The sequence below is a fragment of the Silene latifolia genome, chromosome 10 (assembly GCF_048544455.1).
Source record: "Silene latifolia isolate original U9 population chromosome 10, ASM4854445v1, whole genome shotgun sequence".
Classification (NCBI taxonomy): Eukaryota; Viridiplantae; Streptophyta; class Magnoliopsida; order Caryophyllales; family Caryophyllaceae; genus Silene; species Silene latifolia.
In genome coordinates this window covers 46,486,305-46,500,005 of record NC_133535.1, presented here as the reverse complement: position 1 = coordinate 46,500,005, position 13,701 = coordinate 46,486,305, and positions in this window count along the sequence as shown.

The window sequence follows — 13,701 nt, the reverse complement described above, 5'->3', positions numbered from 1 at the left end:
GTGACTCCAAATGCACATTTATGAGGATTCGGTCTCATGTTCTACTTGCGCAATCTGAGGAAGAATTTGCGAAAGTTGGCAATATGACCTTGCCTATCCATGGACTTGACAATCATGTCATCTACATATACCTCTACTTCTTTGTGCATCATGTCATGCAACAAGGTATTTGCGGTGCGTTTATACCTTGCTCCAGCATTGATCAATCCGAACGGCATAACGGTGTAGCAATAAGTACCCCACTGAGTGACGAACGTCGTTTTATGCATATATTCTTCAGCCATTTTGATTTGATTATATCCCGCATACATGTCCATGAAAGAAAGGAGTGCGTGGTCCGCTGTATTATCCACTAGTATGTCGATGTGTGAGAGTGGGAAATTGTCTTTTGGACTGGCCTTGTTTAGATCGCTGAAATCAACACAAACCCAGATTTGCCCATCCTTTTTAGGTACGGGGACTATGTTAGCCACCCAATCTGAGTACTCCGAAACCTTGATGAACCCGGCTTTGAATTATTGTTTGTCCACTTCCTCCTTAATCTCGAGAGCCCATTCTGTTCTTATTCGACGAAGCTTCTACTTTACAGGTTTGAAACCTGGGCTGATTGGGATTCGATGTTCGACAATATCTCTGTCTATTCCTGGTAAATCCTTGTAGGACCAAGTGAAATCGTCTTTGAGTTATGAAGAATATCGATGAAACGAGCTCTTTTATTTGGGTCTAGGGCTGTCCCTATTCTAAGTTCTTGGGGTTCTAGATCTGTCTCTATGTTGATAGGTTCAGTGTTCTCTATAACTGGTGCCCCTTTCTCCTCATCTAGTATTTCTGTAATTATGTAGGGAGGTAGTTCGATTGAGTCTAGGTCAGGATCATCCTTAGTATCGTCGTAAACAGAATTGCAATCAAGATAACACGAAGAGTATGCAAAATAAAATTTATTCATATTAATGTTTGAAAATACCTGAAACAAAGGAGCCATCTGCGCGGTAGTCAGTGGCAGTAAAGGGACAGCTACTGGGGCATTCCCCGAGTTACTGTTACTAGATGATGCTAAACTAGGAGAAACAATGGGATGAGGAGTGACAATAGGAGGAGACTCTCTAACGACTTCCCTAGACTTAGACTTAGTTTCCGACTCCGACTTCGACTTAAATTCGAACTTGTTGTCTTCTGGTTCTCCTTCTCCAATTGTGAGCTTGAAGAGTCTGCCTTGATTGTTGGTCCATTTAATTGACTTTCTTCATCCTTTCTGTTGATTCGCTGGGTTGCATCTGTGATGAGCGCTACGGGGTTGAAATGTTCATCCCGAAGTATCATGGTAATAATCTCATCTTGGGCTGCCTTAACGAATCGATCCTCTCCGAACAAAAGGCTAACAGCTTGTTCGTCGAGACAAGATGTCAGACAATTTTTGATAGTAGGAACCGTTTCTTGAGGAATGATATAGCAATCATGGAACACTTTGATTTCAGCTAGCTTGTTGCCCTTGAACACCCAAGGTTTTGGATATCCGTGAAAAGATCCATACTCTCCTTCCATGACAAAGTACCCATTTAGTGTAGGGTGATATGGTCGCATATGGAATCCTCGATATTTGCGGTCGTGAACTTGAGCGAGCATTTAGAAAGCTTTAGATATTGAAGGCTCGTATCCCAATCCTAGTGGTATCTTTTGGGAGTGGCCTTCTTTGAATGGTGGGAAGGTGTTGTTCCGGATAGGGTTTAGTGGCATTCGTGGGAAGCATCCCTGGGACTTGAGTATGTGGTAGAACATTAGGTTATAGTAGGGGTTGAATTATAGAGGTGCCAATTCGCTTTCTATAAGATTGATGATCTGAAATACTCCTAACTCGTGTACTGGATCTAACACGACTTGATTGCTGGACATTTTCTCGATTATTGCTTTGATGGGTGACGAAGTGATCGTCACTATCCGACCATCTAAAGGGATTTTGATCTTTTGATGAAGCGTGGATGTCACAGCTTTGGAAGCGTGAATCCATGGCCTTCCTAGAAGTATGTTAAAAGACGCCTCGATGTCCACTATCTGGAAATTGATCTTTCTTTCTATTGGTCCCGTGGCTATAGTAAGAGTGATGAGACCTATCCCTTTGCGCCGCGTCCTATTATATGCGCGAACACCTTGATTAGTTGGGGTTCAATCTGACTCTTTTATGTCTAGCTTGTAAGTTGTTTTCAGTGGTATGGCGTTTATTGCGGAACCATCGTCCACTACTGTCATAGGTACATTGTTTTTTAGACATGTGACCTTGTTGTACAAGGCTAGATTATGAGCGACATCGAAAGGTGGTAAATCTTCATCTGAGAAAGTAACTGGGTTACTTAGCTTGATCGAATCCCGGAGGACTAGGTTGACCACTTCGTCTTGAGTAGAGTCGTGTGCTACGTTGTGTTTAGCCAATGCTTGCAGCAAAGCTTGGCGATGTGGAAATGAGCTAGCAACTAGTTGCCAGACTGAAAGATCAACCTTTGTCTTCTGTAGTTGCTTCATTAGGTGGTCAGTGATCGAATCTTCATTGTTCTTTGTTGGAGATGTGACATTCCCATTAGTGGCTGGATTATTTGTTTGCAATGGAGTGACATTTTCATATGGGCGACCAGATCGAGTTAGATGATCTATGTCAAGATCTTCCAAAGTTTTGACTAAGGTATGTTCTTTGAGGTAAACATCTTCGTCATCGTCAGCCCAAACGCCAATTATAGTGTTGAGCTTTTTCAAGTGTAGGATTTCGGATTCCAGATTGACAATCTGTTGGACTAAATCATCAACTACCGCGATGACTTCTTACATTGTATATTCGTAGGATAGGGTGACGACCATTTGTGTGGCTCTTTAAGTTGAGATGTTTGACTTTCATAGAGATGACACAACATCTTCTAGTTCAGCAACCTGTCTACTCACACTTCTTGCCCATCCGACAAAATCTGTAATAGTTGGTGCGATGGTAGAGTAAGCTTCTCCATGTTCGACCATATTGATATCATCTTTGTTTTGAGAGATAAGGTGTGAGCAATACAAGGTGGATTCCTCGTCCGAGATCATTAGAATTCCAAGAGAATTCTTTGTATTGTTAGGCTTACTCGCGGGAGGTATAGGCAAACGTCCATCTTCAATCATGTCTTGGAGAGCATGCTTCAGTCTATAATAGTTTTCTGTGTCGTGTCCTTTACCCGTCTGATCCTCACAATAAGCATTATCATCCCAGAATTTGGCCTTCTTTTCTGGGTCAGGTGTAGGTCCTATTAGTTGGATTCTACCTTGTTTCATAAATCTTTTCAGTGCATTTGTATACGTGTCACCAATGTTGGTGAACTTTCTTAGTGTATTGTACTTCATGGATGATTCGTCAAGGTTGACGCCATCGGTCGTACTAGTGGAACCGTAGGAACGACTTCCAGCTGAGGTTGAACCTTGATATCCTCGCCCCACAGTTTTGGACAAGAGTCCTTCGCGAATATCGTCTTCGTTCCTTGTACCTAACACCGTTAAGTCTTTGAAACATTTGATGTTTTGATACCTCAAGTGATTTGCATAGACAAGCCTTAAACTGTCTACGAACTTTTCCACAAGAGTGGCCTCATCTGGACGCTCAACAAGTTGGGTACTAGTCTTCCTCCACCTAGTTAGGAAGTCGGTGAACCCATCTTTTTCATTTTAGGTAAGAACCTCTAGAGTGCGCATGTTGACTTGAATCTCAGCGTTATCCGCGTATTGCTTAGTGAACTCGAAGGCTGCATCATCCCAGGTAGAAATTTTCTTGTGGTCTAGAGAGTAGAACCACTATTTGGGAATGGTGTCGAGAGATGAAGGAAGGATCCTTAAGAACATCTCTAGCTTGATGCCCTTGATAGACATGTAATCTTTGAAAGAATGCATGTGGTTTAGAGGGTTTTCATGCCCCTTGAATTTCGGGATGTCAGTCATGTTAAAGTTGGTTGGTAGTTTGGGATTTATTGCTTCATACTTTTGGCTATTTTCCCTGTAAATGTCATATCCTTTGAGGTACATTAGTTGCTCTTCTAAGTACTGAAGACGCTTTTCAGCTTCGGTGAGGATAGGTGAAGAATCTTTTTCACGTTGATCGCCATGCAAAGAGATGTGAGGAATAGGACCCTCCGCGGGAGGAAGTCTAGCCTCCACGGCTACAATGCGACCTTCGATTGTTTGGAGACGAGCATAGGCGACGTCTTGACTAGCTTGAAGACGAAGTAGTGCGACCAAGACTTGATTATTACCATCACCATCGGGTTGACCTTGGACGCTTGCTGCACTTTCGTTTGTTCCGACCATCTTGGACTAAGGATAAGAACCAACGACGAATCAAGACACAATCGACTACTTTGCAAACTTACTCAAACAAGACACGGCTCCTTGACTGACTGAAAGTGGACATGTGTGTGTCGTGTGGGTTAGAGAAAGTTGATTTTGAAATACTGTCCTAATCCATCATTGTGTGTGTTATAGGAGTGTTGATTTTGAAGTTGATTTTGGAAATGGTTGATTTTTTTTGAAATTTTGACAGAGTTTCGACTTGACTTTGTTGACTTTGAGCTTTTTAGGCCATTTTTAAAGATTTACATTTTTGCATTTTGAAGAAAGGCTTTGAAAATTTTGTCATAGTTTTATTTACGAAAGGTGATAACATACAAGTTACAAACACAAACACAAACATAGGAATTATAAAGGTATACTGAGTGCTTTTAGAAGGGTTTTGGTTTAAAGGGTGGTTGCCATATGAAGCAATCGTACCCTGGTCTATGAAGAGGTCTATGCCAAACATAAGTCGGGTCGGTTCCTAGTCCATTCGCTCGAGTCGTGAAAGCTCTTGATACAAACATGAGTAAGTAACGTGGTATGGTTGACGTCAATCGCTATCCATCTTTTGGCACAAATAGGAACTTGTACCGTCCAACGGAAAGATTGGTCGAATTGGTTTGGTTAAAAGCCTAGGAAGGCTGGCTAAAACGACCTAAGAAGGTGGAGTTATGAAAATTGACAACTTTTCTGATATAAACTATTCCCTAACCTTGTTCAAGTTTCACCTTGGGTAACACTAGACTTAGTCTAAGTGTATCATCCCCAGCAGAGTCGCCAAACTGTGAACACAACCACATGCGTCGCGTGCACCCGCGCGTTAGTTTGAGGCGGTGTCACTTCTCCCACGGAACTCCGGCGCGAGGCCGAGGTACGTCATGGGTCGTTGTAAGGCATTGAAACCGGTGAAAGGTTTGTCAAGCCTGCATTTGTGGAGTCGCCACTAATTTTTATTGAAAATTGGAACCGTTCGAATACTTCGCATCATGTCAAGACACAAAGTAGTGACATGAACACTAATAAATTTGTTACCCCTAGCATTCTATTTCTAGAATGACTCTCGTGATGCCATTGAACACAGATGTTCACATAAATCTTGAGTAAGAGGTAAGGGTACGTATTATGAAGCTCGTTTATTTGAACACCTAATCCCGCCCGCCTTGATAGCGGCCTGTACTAATGATCAGGGAAGTTGTCTATACTTGATATATTGTGAGTTGTATGCATGCAATGCAACATCCAACGTTTTAAACCTAGCATGTGAATATTAACTATGTCGGTTAATAAACAATTTAGCGCTCAATTGGTTCGAAGTTGGAATTTAGAGATAATTACATGTGAATTGCCAAGTAAATAAATCATACAAGAGCAATATGAAATAAAGGAGTAAATTACAAAAATAAATTACTATTGAATTACAATGAATAACTTGAACTTACGTCACAAGTACGCTCGAAAAGTAAGAATAGAAAAGAAAATAAAAAAGAGAAGAAATTGAAGTACGAAAATATGTCGGATTATGAGTGATAATACAAAATAATAGTTGATTAAAAACTAAAACCAAGCTACGTCTGAACGAGATGAGTTCAGAGGCAGAAACCACCTCAGAACAGGCGCAGCATTTGCTGCGTCCCTTAAAAGAGGCGCATCAGACTATGCGTCTGTTCTTGAGTTGGGTTCTGAGTGTGAAAGTCAGACTCGTTAAATTGTTTTTTTTCGTTGGTTAGTTAATGTTGATTATTGTTATATAACTCGAGTAAAAGTGATTTAATCGTATTACATGCATATTGAACCGTCATAAAGCGATAAAAGGACAAATTAAAAACGAAATACTACGGGCTATGGTTATTTACGATGTCGGAATCGGTTTGTATACAAAACTTGAATTAGATATGGAAACTAGAAAATAAAAATCGATGAATAAACAGAATGGAAATCATATATGAAAGACGAATTCAAGGGACTTGATATGAACGAATAGGGCCTCTAAAATCTGGGTTCGAGTTTACTGACGAAAATCCGTAAACATTAGTTATAAGGGAATTAAGTCGGAATTTTTTGAAAAGTATTAACAAAAACAAAACTTATAAACTGAAAATATGAAAATTTGAAGCATTAAAGAAAGAAAACGAAAGAAAACAAAGAAACAGATACTCGAGGAAGAAGAACAAGAGCAGCAGCCTCTAGAAGAAGAACCAGAAGGCGCATCTACTGATGTGTTTCTTCTAGGACGTCCTTGCTGCTGTTTTGAAAAATAGGTTTGAAATGATGATTTTGAAAACGGTTTCGAGCGTACTTGTGATATAAATTCATACATTAATTACTACAAAATAAAATACATTAAATAAAATTGAGATTTATACCCTCAGACTTACATGTTCAACGGAGCGAGATTAACTAATAAGTTGTTGTATTAGTTATTGCTCAACTCGATGTAATATTAAAGTGCCCTCTTAAAAGGATTTAGAACAAATTGATTGAGTTGATTAAAGTGTAGTGATCAAATTGATCGGTCATGGAACGTGACTGGTACTCATAATGAGTTGAGCTTACGTGGTCGCGTAGAGCAGACACGTAGGTGTTGAAAAGCAAGAGCACGGTCTTAGAATGCAAAAGGAGAAGAGAAGGGCGGACAGTCGCGTGAAAAACGTGTGAGGAGGAGGCCTCTATTTATACTAATCACGTGAAGGAATTATGATAAACGTAGGATTAGGAAAGAAATCCGGAAGAAATCTGAAAAATGGAGAAAAAGTAGCCCAGGAAGAGGCGCAGCAGGAACTGCGACCTTTTCAAGAGGCGCATTACTTGCTGCGTTCTCTCTTGGGCAGTTTCCTCCTCAGCAAGAAAGATTTCCGCGGTTTTATTTAGGAATTAGGGAAGATGTATGCTTCCTTATTCCGCAAGGTAGATATTTTCGTGATAAAAGATAAAATTTAGGAATAATACTCTGGAAAATTCCAAAATATTCCGACTCGGTTTTGAGACGGTTTAGAAAATGGAAGCGGTTTTTTACCCGGACTCCAAATGAACTTTGATTACTGTCAAAACGACCGTATCGGCGCGAAGATGACGACCATGAGGTTGACTCAACTGTTTGAGCTATCATGTTTCGAGGAACTTATGAAATGTTATAAATTGCTCTACGTGATTAAACATGCGGCCCATTCATCACTGGGTGGTTGGCGGGAGGTGCAGAAACGAGGTGTCTACAATTACCAATAGGACATAAGCATATACTATTAACTCCATCTACGAGCATACGTACACACTAACTCTACAAGCATCTACTTCATCTAAGCATACACCACTAACTCAACCGTTCACACTCCTTGTCATTTCTTTTTATGCTATAACAATACTGTCTTTCATAACCTCTTACACCATATACAACCATGCATAAAATTCTGGATCAACTACTCGAATCATTCATACATACATACACACAACATTACTATACATACATACACACATATACACATATATACCCTCATACGTTTACCCCCTCGTTGTTGTTGGCTTAAGCTAATAGGGCCGGGATTCTTAGATGGGGGCGCCTTCTCACCTAAAACCGACATAAGAGGGCTCCTAACACAGATACACAAGGTTCATTTTAATTTGACACCCTACATTCATTTGGTTCATTGATTCAAGTTCCAAAATCGTCTCTCTGATACAACTTTGTAACACCCCTATATACCAAGGTGCCTTACCAAGGATCACCCAAGCATATAAAGGTGCTACCATCTCAGTTGCCCGAGGTAAGTAGATCAAATAAACAATAACAGAGCATTTATTAAATATCCTTTACAACATAAACCAACGTAAGAAAGATTACAATATGAGCAACTGAAAGAACTACTAAGTATGAGTGACAGTGGAAACTAGTGAGACAGTGTGATGAATAGGTTTCCTTCCATGACCCGCAAGCATAATATCAAACAACACCTGCTCATCATCCCCGAATGGATCACAACAGTTTTGAAAACAACACGGGGTCAGTTCACTGAGTAAACAAGATAAGACAACTACAAAGAAACAACCAATGAAATATAATCCAACTGTATAACCACTCTTCCAAATCCAATAGTATCCAATAACCGGCTAATCACCTAAGTGTTTAGCCCTGCCAGATTACCCATCGCAATAGGTAATCCTCACCGCCAGTGGGGGACCACAGCCTTGCCCACCTAAACCCCGCTCATCACAACGAGAAATAACCCATGTCCATTAATGTGAACATCTTCCTTTGTGACGGGAACCACAAGGAGCAAATCAAGGGTGTGAAGCCAATCCCGAATAATGACCCCACTCAGCCGAGGACGCACCTCGTAAACATAGACAAATAACAACCAATCTAACAACTAAGAAAGATAATTCCAATAATGATATTAATCATGCCAATACAACAATCAATCCACCTTAAATCAATTAAACAGGCAACTGAGTAGAGAAACCTTACCGTTTTTTCTATTCCATGACAGTGCGTCCATCATACAAGCCAAGCAAGACTCCACGACGAACCCTACAAGTAACAACCATATTCTATTACTAAACTAATCAAGAGCTACTGAAAGATAACCACTAAACACAAACTCACCTTGAGATGCAACCGGTGCCGATGACGACGACAACCCGACTAGATGACTCTATGCACAAACCATCTCCCTTCTTGGGTTAGTGTTCAAGGTCATATGAGAAGTATAGGGTGATATGAAATGATTGGGAGAGAGATATTAGGGTTAGAAAGAGAAACAAACCGTCTAAAAGTGAATTACATTTTGGACTCCACGTTTTATAATAACCCGTTGACTGATGAGGTATTCGGTCGAGTGTAGACATTCTCGACTGAGTAACCCTAACTAGGTCAAGTAACAAGCTACATAGATCACCCAATATATCTGTAGATACCTCATTTCTATACCTCCCGCCAACAACCCAGTGATGATTGGGCCGCATGTTTGATACTCGGAACGATTTATGTCAGTCCATAAGTTCATCAATAAGTGATAGCTCAAACACTCGAGTCAACGCCTGAGTCGTCATTTACGCACTGATACAGTCGTTTTGACAGTAATTAGAATTCATTTGAAGTCCGGGTCAAAAACTGCTTAATTTTATAAAAACCGTTTAAATGCCGAGTCGGAATATTCCGGAATGTTCTAGAATTCTCTGGATATTCATTCCTAATTAAAATTAATATTTTAAGTAAATATCTACCATATATTGTGTTTTATGGAATAAAAAAGTGTATATCTACCAAAATTCCATAATAAAACGCGGATATCTTTCTTGCTGAGGAGGAAACCTCTGGGGAAATGACGCAGCAGGTGATGCGCCTCTTCCAATGGTCGCAGTGGTTGTTGCGCCTCTTCTCCAACTCTCTTTTCACCCTTTTCAGAATATTTCCGTGATTTGTTTCCAAATCTGTGTAATTCCTAAACTCTTCCATATGTTTAGTATAAATAGAGGCCTTTGGTCTCCATATTTAGCACGCGAGTGTTCCGCCCCTTCTCTCTCTCTCTCTCTCTCTAGACTACGCTATTGCTTTCGAAGCCTACATGCTTGATCAATCGACTATGTAAGCTCAGATCATTCTGAGTTCCAGTCACGTTGCATAGACCGACCAATTTGACCAACTTCACCTTTAATCAACTTAATCAATCTACTAAATCCTCTAACGAGGGCACTTTCCACGCATATTCGAGTTGAGCAATCACTAAACGATAACTTTAGTCAATATCGTTTCGTCGAACATGTAAGTCTCAGGGTGTAAATCCTATTTTATTATTGTACTTTTATTTCGTATTAATTAATGTAGATCTATATCAAAAGCACGTTCGAAAACCGATTTAAAATCCATCTTTTAAAACCGGTTTTACGAAACAGTGGAGGTCAGACGCCGAGAAGAAACGCAGCAGCAGCCGCGCCTCTTCGAAGGATCGCAGCCTTACTACGCCTCTTCCAGAGGTTGCTTACTGCTCCTGCTCTTCTTCTTCTTCCTCGACTTCCTGCAAGTTTTTTTCTTTTTCTTATTCTTTCGTTTTTCTTTCGTTCTTTTTGTTGTTTCAGTATATAAATCATGTTTTTAACACTTCTTTTTTATTTACAATGTTTAATTCGTCCTTAATCCTGAGTAATTCAATAGTTGTGGGTTTTTGCCGTTTTAATTCAAATCGATTCTTTAGGGTTTCGACTTGTTCATGTCGAGGTTCTGGAATCCTAAATTGATACATGAGTTTTCTTTCGTCTTAATTTAATCTCAAGTTTGTTCTTTTTGTATTTCCGACACGAGTTCATCACGTAATCATAATCATGTAAACCGCTGTAATTTCTCGTTTTAATTAGTTTTGTGACTTGCCTAGATACATATAATCGGTTAAAACACTTCAATTCGAGTCTAATATCAATAATTTGTCTTAAATCTATCACCGAACGATAACGGTGTTGCGGTTCTGACTTCACAGCCAGAAACCAGCTCTAGAACAGACGCAAGAAGTGTTGCGCCTCTTCCAGACGACGCAACAGATTCTGCGCCTGTTCTAGGTTGGTCCGTGCCTTTGAACTCTTTCTCGCTTTGATGTAGCTCCTAATTACGGCTTAAATCAACTACTATTTGTATTGTCACTTCTAATCAGCCATATTTTCATATTTTAATTCCATTTTTATTTTTCTTTTATTTTCTTCTTCGAAATCCCGTCTTTGAGCGTCCCTTTGACGTAGATCAAATAAACCTTGTAATTCTTGTAATTTTAATTCGTTTATTATTATTATGTATGATTTAATTGTATGGCATTCACATGTATTGAATCTAACATCAACTTCGACCAATTGTTTGCTAAAATACGTGTTAACCGACATAGTCTAATTTCACATGCTAGGATTAATCTATGCTTGTTGCATTGCATGCATTACATCGACGACATATCAATTATGAACGACTTCCCGAATCATTAGTAGAGGCCTCTATCGAGTCGGGCGGGATTAGGTGTTCAAATTAAAGAGCTTCCCTTACTCCGGTTATCTCTGGACATCCTTGTCCATTGGCATCTCGAGAGTCATTCTAGACATAGAACGCTAAGGGTAACGAGTTCTTAGTGTTCATGTCATTACTTTGTGTCTTGACATGGCAAGAGGTATTCGAACGATTTCCAATTTTTCCGCAATAAATTGGTCGCGACTCCACAAATGCAGGTTTATTCAACTTTTTAATGGTTTCAATGCCTCACCAATCGGTAACGGCCCATAACGTGCTTTGGCAAACCAAGGTTCTGTGGGAGAAGTGCCGCCGCCTCAAAATCAACGCGCGGGTGCACGCGGCGCGGGTGGCCCATGTCCACAGTTTGGCGACTCCGCTGGGGATGATACACTTAGGTGTTACCCAGGGTGAAATTTGAACAAGGTTAGGGAATAGTTTATACGAGACAGTTGTCGATTTTAATTACTCGACCTTCTTAGTGTTGGAATATGTGTCCTCCGACAATAATGCGATCACAACTGTCGATCATGATGATCACATGTTTAAATCTCATTTTAAGAATACATGTGGGATGTAATATTTTACAGTCAACTAGTCCACACATATCGGTAATGATTGGCTGACTAGAGTTTGACATTACTGTCGTGCGACGGTGGTGATCAGTTGATCCCCTTAGGTCATACCTATAGGGAAATACTCTTAATTGATTATTTAATTAATCGTATGCCGATACGAGTTAATTAAATTGCTTAAAATTGACGGGTGATTTGTAAGTGAGATTAACACGTCTTATTATAATTCGATTAAATTGGATACGGTCTAAGTAATCGAATTGTTTTATTACTTGGACAAAATTATTGTTTACGAAACAATTTGAAATTGAAATTGAATGAATAATTTATTATAAATGCAAGCACTACTAGAAAAACGACATATTGGGGCGCTAAGTTTCAGGCGCTCTTAGAAAAAGCGCTAACTTAGATTCAATAAGCCCAAAACTTAGGCGCTTTTAAAAAACGCCGCCCAACAACACCGCTATGATTATATTCTACGCGGGACTTGGAAAATCTAAAATCTCAATTTCCCCAAATAAAAAAGCCAAAAGGAATTAAAAAAAAGCTTCCCCTACTCTTCAAGACTTCGCCTCTTTCAACATTAAGGGTTATTCTTCCATTAATTGAAGGCTTTATACTGTAAGTTCTCATGATAAATTGGTTTCTCGTATGAGTTCTCATCGCTCTTTCTGTATATTTGTGTTGATTTTGAAGTTTAATTATGATCTTACTTTTATTTGTTCGTTTTCTATTCAAAATTTGGGGTTTCTCCAATTTTACACAAAGTTCATTCTTTATGTTTTCTTTTTGAGTGGGCATCATTTTCGAACCCAGTTTAATATCATATTCTTAAAGGTAAGGTAAGAATTTTCTTCCGGTGTTCTAATTAAATGGATATTTGATCTCAGATCTGTTTCAAGCGAATAGTTAGGGTTTCTTAGTTTTTGTTGATTTTAGTAGATATTGAAATTGGATTTGAATTAATTCATAATTTTATGCTGTACACTAATTGATTCAGTTATAAATGTTATTGTTCTAGTCATTGTTCTACTCATACTACTGATTTTGAGAATATTTTTGTCGTTGTTAATCGACCAAAATCATACTACTGACTTTGAGAATGTTATTGCTCTAGTCATACTAATGATTCAATTAGGGATTGTAAAAGATCACTACTTTTAGTACTCATTATTCTTCTCCTCATCTCAATTGATATTTCCGTTGGTTTGGTGAAACTTAGTAAATTGAATAACAACTACACACTTTGAGGCACAATCTGATTGTTCAAGTTATTGTTGATAGGCTGTGACTAAATTTCTAAGTGCTCTTTATATTTAGTTTGTGTTAAATCCAAATGATGAAAGTGTAGATAAGACATTAGTTATCTTAGTTTTTAATCTTACTGCAGCTTATGAAAATTAAAGTGCTCAACTTGTAGATTATGATGATGAATCATTACAATCAGGTATGCTTGATATATCGCAAGCGTCAAGAAGTGTAGACTTAGTATATTTGTTTTTTCTGTAAATTTTGTTTGCTCTTTTCTTACTTTATTAACTATTGTAGGGATATTTGATCGTGTTGAATATATATGAGGACTTCTATCCAGAAGTGACATTCGACATCAGGTGAGTCAGGTTAATGTATATAATAACTTCCATAGTTTTATATGCTCACTGGGTATCTTATATGATGATATGAAGTGTGAATTTTGTTTATTTTTATACTAAAATTTGTTGTTATTGGTTAGCTTTTAGAAACATTTGTCAATCTGTTTAATTTTACATACTGGACTGATCAATGTACCATTGCTAAGACTTTTGGGTGATTTCC